Below are 7,700 nucleotides of genomic sequence, written 5' to 3'. Positions count from 1 at the left end.
ACCACCTGTCCCCGTAATTGCCCTTGTGAGGGTGGTAGTTGTCCATTATATTAGTCATTTGAATACCATTTCACGATTTTTTTCAAGATCTGTGTATTATTTATTTAATATTTTCTTTAAACCAATGATAACTACTCACTTAAAAAAAACTTAGACTTATAGTAAATATTCGAGATTAAAGGGGGTTGTTGTCCTAGGTGTGATTTTTTTCTAACATACATAAGAATAATTAACATTTTTAAAGGGTACGGTAGCGCCTAAAACCAACTTGCAGGTGCCCGAGGCCCAGACTAGCCACCAGGGGGCGCAGTTGCCCGCCTGCCCCGGAAGCCCTCCTTTGGGGGTCGGGGGTGGGAGACGGAGACACGGGCTGTATCTTTCAGGGCCCCCCCGCCGGCACGAGATGGAGCGCGGAGCCCTGGGCCGCACCCCACCAAGGGGCGCCCTCCGCGGCGCTGGGCCCGGGAGCGGCTGCCGAGGGCACCCACAGGCCAGGCCTTGGAGACCCCGAGCGCGGTCGCGCGGCGCCGAGGCCCCCGCTGTGTCCAGGCCGGACCCCAGGTAAGGCGGGGACTGGGCGGGCCGTGCAGCCGGGACCGAGGGTGCTCGTGCTCACGGCGGAGGCCGCCCCGGCGGAGGTGCGGGCGCCGTGCGGTGCCGGGGCCGCAGGTCTGTCGCCGTCGCAGCCGCTGGCGCCACGCGGGGCAGCGCGTCTGGAGAGAGCAGAGGCTCCGCCTCGGGCCTGGCGCGCTCGGGAGGGGCGGGCGCGCAGCCCTGGGCCCCGAGCCGGGGAGAGGGGGCAACGGCCCCCGGCACCGGCCCGCTCAGCCTAGGAGGGCTGTTGGTAGCATCGGGCTCAGAAGCGCCCCTCGGTGGTGGCCTCGTGGTGGAGCGTGGCGCTCGCTCTGAACTGATCAGAGGGTCGTGGGCCATGATCCAGAGCCCAGGACCGAGGTTGCGCCTGGCTTGATTGGTCGGTACCCCGCGGCATGGTTGTGCCCCCAAGCATCGTGGACACACCACGGCTTGATTTCTCTTACTAATATTTTAATTTAAATGGTTTCACTGCTTTACTTATATGAAAACATTTATTCTAAAAGGAAACTTTTGTCTATAAAAGGGGCGCGATGGTACCTGCATGGCTGGATGTGTTGTAGGCGGTGGGAACCGCACCAGGTGTCAGACCTGTGGGGTCAGACTGGACCTGGGTTCAGCAACCCTGGTGCTTGAGTCCAGCTAGATTCAAACTATAAGACACTTATTTATAAAATCACAGGGGTGGAAGAAGTAATTCATAGAAGAAGTGGGCTGAGGAAACAAGTTATAGAGGTAAAGGAAGGGCCCTTGGGGCTTGGAGTGAGGAAGGTAATAACAAGGTGCCTAGGGCAGGGGAGGGGGAAGGGAAATGTGCCCAGGAGGGAGGGGCGCTGGGTCCTTGGTCCTAAGCATGTTAAGGGTGGATATTTTAGGGGCGGTCCCAGGGGTAGATCACAATAGATTATTCAGCAGCTTTCTAGGTGTGTCCCTTCAGGGTCTAGATCTCCTGGGATTGATTGATCAGCACCAGGGCAGGGAGTCATTATCCACTGCAGCTGGTTCTACAATTGTCTTTTGCTAGGCACCAGGGCTTCCTGCCCGGTCATCTCTGTATCTGGCCCACCATCCTTGCTCTGCTCATATCTAACTGCCTACCACAGATTGATGTGGGAATTAAATGAAAAAATACATGAAAGTGCTTAAAAAAGTGCCTGACAGGTAAGAGCTCAGTACGTGCATGTTCTTACTATTATTTTAGTGGAAAGTGAGTTCTGGAGGACACTGGGACACTGGGATGGACATATGGGCCTTCAGAGAAGGTTTTAACTCTTTCAAGAACTTCTGGAAACTTTTGGTTTCCAGTCTAGCCGCCTTCCTCCTGTTTTAATGTTCGTATAGCTTGATGGTCCGCACTGGCCAAAATCCCTGTAACTCCATTCACCCCTGAAAATTCCTGTCAGTTTAACTGCTTTGTTAGCTACTAAGCCGAGTGGCCAGCAGGTGGCGCCAGAGCCCCGCGGATGTGTTTGCCCTGCTGGGCTTCGTAATGTAAGGGCTTCCTGAACACCTGCCCCGGACACTGTGGTTCCAGGTATCAGGGATCTAGGGACACTAGAAGGGCTGGGCAGGAGACCTTGGCCTCAGGGATAATATTAATGATTTATTATTCTAGCCTTTTTCTTTTACAAGATTTTGACTTTTATTCGATTCATTCATATATTCATTCAACAAATGTTAGATGCCAGCTTTGTTCCAGGTGCTATTCAGAGACTTAATATGTGTCAGTGAACTAGGACAGACAAAGATTCTTGCCCTCATAGAGCTTACATTCTGGCAGGCAACAATGAAGATAATACATTATATAGTATGTTAGAAGTGTTAAGAAAATGAAGAGCGTAAACCAGAGTGTGTGGGGATGGGGTTGCTGGGATGGGCCTGCTGCAGTATTGAACGAGGTGGCTAGGACAGGCCTTATTAGGAAGGGAAGACCTGAGCAAAGGTGAAGAAGGAATGAAGTTAGCCGCGCAGAGATCCGGGGGAAGAGTGTTCTAGATACTATGAAAAATTTGGAGCAGTTGCATTTACGCTTTTATCGATGTGGTAATCGAGACTCAGAGAAGTGAAATGACGTATTTAAGGTCCTGTAGGAGGTTCCTGGCGAAGTTGGTGTGGCTTCACCTCTCATCTCTAGCCTCATATTTATTCACTAGATCATATTACCACTCTGTTTGCGAGGTGATGGAGCCTTCTTGTAAGCCTGCATAATGCATGCAAGCTTAAGTGGTGACTCACGTTATCTCCGCATCTTTTCCCATTGGGTAACACCAAAACTGCCTGTGATGTTTTTTTATATAATCAATAAAGTGTTTATTTGGCTAAGTGCTGTAGAAGATAGAAATGAGGCACAGCCCCTGCACCTAAGGGACGAATAAGCTGTTCATAAACATTTTTGGCCTGTATGTCTTCTCCTTCATCCACTTTCCCTGCATTCCTCCAAACAAGTTCACTGATGACCTCTACCTGCAGCTTAGAATTCAGCCAAGTTCTCAAACTTGGCCACCCATCCTTGGTTTGTAGGTTCATGAATTTCCCCCTAGGTTCCTTTTGCTGCCAGTTGATGGTGCCCCTGGTTACCCCTAGGTCATGTCTCCACTCCCTCTGCCCTCTGTTGACCAGTCTATGTTTGCTCTCTACTCCTAGGCTTCGGTTAGGTACCCCACCTGGATCCTTAGTTCCCCTCTAGAATTGTCTTCTTGCCACCTGTATTCACAGTTTTTTGTGTTTAAAAAAAATTTTTTTTAATGAGTTTATTTGAGCCAAACTGACAACATTACGCCAGGGGGCAAGGTCTCAAACCCCCTCCACAGTAGTCGAGACCCGGCCTCTTGATTGGGGACTTCGTGTCCTCCTATTTGGAAACTGTGCTCCTCAGACATTGTGCTTGGTTCCCTCAAGCAGCCTCTCCAAGCCTGGGTCAGTTCTCTCAGCCTCTGAGTCCCCTTCCCTTCCCGCCCACACTTGCTGGGAGGAGATTGTGGTGCCCTGTGTTCAAGTCCTGGGTTGTAGCCCTTGTGCAACATCGGTGAAGAACAGAAGGCTGTATTTTCAGGTCATTAATTGTGGTTTGGTAGCCTGCGATGGCTAAGAATGTGGCAAAGAATGGAAGGAGGAACTGGAGCCTGGTCTTGAAGGACGGCTGGAATGACTAGGTGCAGGGGAGAGGACAGGGTGGGGGTGAACTTGACGTGTTGTGGCGCAACGAGAGATTAGCCTAAATAGAACGGAGAGGGTGTGTTTGGGAGTGGTGCTGGGAAGAAGACTGATGGAAGGGAGAACTGGAGCAGGGCTGGAGCACCAGGTCAAGAAGGTTGCATTACAGCATCATAAATTATTCTTAAACATGGAAGTTCCCTAGAAGGTGGCAAGAAGGCATAATGACAGGTCCCTGGGACCTGTATATCCATCTGCTTATCTTTGAGCATCTCACATTTACTACCTTCCCGAGTGCCTTGAGGTTATTTTGTCAGGCATCCTGTTTGTGACTTATTGTTTGCTTGATTGGCCTCAGTTCATCCAGAGTACCTTAGATGAACTCTGCCAGAGGGCCAGGACTCTGATTCCTTGTTGTATCCCCAGAATCCAGCGCAGTGTCAGATTCTCAACGCTCTAAGAATATTTGTTGACCGAATGAATACCTTAAACGAAACATCTGTTTCTCCCAGCCTGCTCTGCCTTCTGAATGCTTCAGTTCTGTTAGTGCTGGTATCATCCATCTTGTCTCCAAAGTCGGACATTTGGAGCCAACCTTGATGAAGACATGAGCAGAGGACCTGGCTACTTCTGGACTTTACATGGGGACTGCACTGCCACGGAGATCTTGTTTTATACTCTATTACTACAAGATAACACAGTGTACCCTGTTGCATTTTATTTGTTTATTTTATTTATTTTTTAATTTTTAAATTATTATTATTATTATTTTATTTTATAATAGCCCTGTTGCATTTTAGATGTTTAGACTGAAAGCAACAGACGTGAATGATGAAGGACAAGGAGAACTCATTAGGAGGGCCGCTGGCAAACTGTAAATTACATATTTTCAACGGTAGCCATCATATTAGCTGTTCTGATCTCTTCTGAGGGGCAAAATCACATAGTGGTTAAGAGTGTGGGCTCAGATCCTGGTTCTGCCACTTCCTTCCTAGCTGCGTGTCCTTGGGAAAGGTGCTTTACCTCTCTGTGGCTCCGTTTCTCATCTGTGAGACATGCGTAAGAATAATGCCTCACGGAGTTATTTTGATTAAGTTCTCAGAGCAGTACTAGCACGTACAATGTGCTTGCCATTAGTAGCTATTAATATTCAATGGATCATTGGCACAACATATGTTCTCTTGCCATTTGGGGCTGCTGGTCTGAGACAAGAGGGTGTGATTGAAGGGCGTTAGACTTTGCCGAGTGAGGCCCGAGCTCCTGTGGGAGATGGCAGTGGCCGCGGAGGGAGGTACGGGGTCCAGACGGGATTATTTCTGGTGAAATGCGATGTCAATTCCTTTGACACACGCTGGAGGTGTTACCACTTAGCTGACCCTATGAGGGGCTGCCCAGACAACTAAAAGAACTCTGCTCCTACCTGGTTTTTTCTTTGTAGGAGGACAGGAGCCACATCTGCAGCCAGGCCAATTATGAGCACAGCTGTTAGTGCAACATTGAAGTTCTCCACCTTCCCATCGTCTCCCTCCTCACTGTGGCTCCCCCACCCTCAGCCAACACAACTCAGCATTAATTCCCAGAGTGGCGGTGGTGGCAGCGAGGTGGGCCAGGAGGGTTTGGTGACTTTACCAACTGAGTACCCGTAAGAAGCTACTTCTCACCCCTGGATCCCTGTGGCCCACCATTTCAGGCACGTAGGATTCTCGCTGGCAAACAGAGCAAAGGTGGATGTGATCCTGGTTAGTACACACTCTGGAGTGATTTTATTTTGCTGAATGTTGAGATATTTGGAAGTGAAACATTTTCGAGCTACAGAAACACCTGAGGGCAGGTGTATGCAGTATCAGTGAGGCCTTTCCCTCCGTGAGGGACCTGAGAAGGAAGATGCCAACATTCTTTGCTCCTGAATGCAAAAGGCTGAGTGCCAGTGGGAGACGTTAAAGTGTCAAAGAAGTGCTATTGAACAGAATATTTATTTCCTTTCTACTCTGCTTTATCCAGAATAGAAAAAGATCACCTAAGCAGGGGATGTAATGTGTGGGCGTGTGCTCTTCTCTTACCCAAGACTGAGTCTGAGCGATGGTGAATTATTATTATTGTTGTTATTATTATTTTTACTGAAAGGCATAAATGTATTTTCTGAGTAAGGCCTTAATTAGGGTAATCAATTGCCTTTGTAGCACATTCTCCAAATACATTTCTCTTTAACAGTTCCAGTATCAATGAATGGTTCACTCTCTTTAAGCGTGAGCATCCCAGAGCTGAGAGGACATGTGCCTCCCTCTCTGAGTGTCACCAAGGTGACTGCAAGCCTTGTAGAGAGGCCCTTCAGTGCTGTGGAGTAGCAGACATGGCTTGTCTTGACATGAATGCTGGAGAGGCTCAATGGCATGAGAGGACATCTGAAAGTACCAAGTAGCCCTGTTCTTTCCTCTTCATTCCGATTCAGTCACTTTTCTAATTCTGGCTTTAAGAGGATTTAGGTCTCTCAGTAAATCTTGGTTTTGCCTGTCATATGGGTCCATTTGGGACTCTAAACTTCATCTCTTCTTATGTGGGCCACTCTCTCCCTTTGTTCCTTGAGTTGATACTTTCCTGAACCACAGTCACCTCTAGTTACGATATTCTGAGATTTCTCTGTCTTTTCTCTCGGTATTTCACTCATTCGGTGCCAACTTGATTTCCCAAGACTGAATATTTTACTGACTGCTTGGCCTTGGCTTTACGTTAATCTCCTTCAGCGTTCTGTCCCCCTTGATGCTGTCGGCAGCTTTATTTCCATTCTGCGAGTTCCCCAGTTCTTTTTTATTTGTTGGTAAAACCTACCACTCCTCTCTTGTTGAACACATAGTTTTGGATCATTGAATTTTAAAGTTAGAGTTTTGGTAGGATTTTCTCAGAAACGATCTTCTCACCCTAACTGGAACCAGGCTTTTCCTGAGTGACACGACCTTTCAGCAATTCCAGTGAAGGGTGCGGATGCTCCCTCCATGGTGCTGTGGCCTGGAGATGGGCTGAGCATGTGCTGTGATTGCAGCTGTGGCTTCTTTCACAGCCACTCCTCCACCGAAGCACACACACTCCACCCTCTCGCCACCGTCATTTTCATCTTGACTAACCTCCTTGCCCTATAACCATATGCAATGAGGACTTTGTCACTTGTCTCTTTCCACCCTGGCTTTTGTCATCATTCTAGAGAACTTCAACAATCACGTTGGTGACGCCCCGGGAGCCCTAATTTCTTGTACTCGGCTGGTTCCCACCTCCATTCCACTGTAGCCAAATTCAGGTGGCCACACCCGGACCTCCTCGCCTCTAATTGCTCACCTCTGAAGCCATCAACCCTGAAATTCCACTTATTGACCATACAGCAGAGCTTCCAACTCTCCTACTTGCAGATTCCTACTAAACCTGCTCCTAAAAAAGAATCTTTATTTATATTTCGATTCATTATCTGCCACCCAGAATTCATAGTAAAAATTAAATTGTGTTATACTGGCTTTAAGTATTATGAAAATGAATAAAATATCACAGATGTACTTAGGTCTCCTGTCCAAGTTTTAATCTCATCCCCTTCTCAGAAGAAAGCACCATCATGAATTTGGTGAATATATGTGTGTGTGTGTAAAATGTAATTTTGTTGTATTTTAAAATGTACATAGTATACTGTATATAATTTAATTTTTAAAAAAGTGTTTTTTTAAAATTTTATTTGAGAGAGAGGAAGGGGGAGAGAGAGAGAGAGAGGGAAACATCGATGTAAGAAACATCGATCGGTTGCCCCCCTAACACACCGAGTCTGGGGATTAAACCTGCAACCTGGGCATGTGCCCTGACCAGGAATTGAACTGGCGACCTTTCGGTGCATGGGAGGATGCTCAGCCAACTGAGCCACGCCAGCCAGGGCTATGCCTTGATTTTTTCACTCATAACTTGATTTTCACTCAGTTACG

General features: G+C 47.8%; 1 protein-coding gene across 1 annotated transcript in view; it reads left to right on the top strand.

Moving 5' to 3' along the window:
- Window positions 1-345: 345 nt before the first annotated feature.
- The window catches only part of CRCT1 (cysteine rich C-terminal 1), a 148,336-nt gene continuing 140,981 nt past the window's right edge, over window positions 346-7,700 (top strand). The window contains exon 1 of the mRNA XM_081122349.1: window positions 346-561. The gene's annotated coding sequence lies outside the window, so the exon portion shown is untranslated. The remainder of the gene's footprint in view (window positions 562-7,700) is intronic.

This window comes from Miniopterus schreibersii (genome assembly GCF_964146895.1).
Source record: "Miniopterus schreibersii genome assembly, chromosome: 19".
Taxonomy (NCBI): domain Eukaryota; kingdom Metazoa; phylum Chordata; class Mammalia; order Chiroptera; family Miniopteridae; genus Miniopterus; species Miniopterus schreibersii.
Note: the sequence above shows the minus strand (reverse complement) of the source record. Positions and strands in the feature narration are given on the sequence as shown.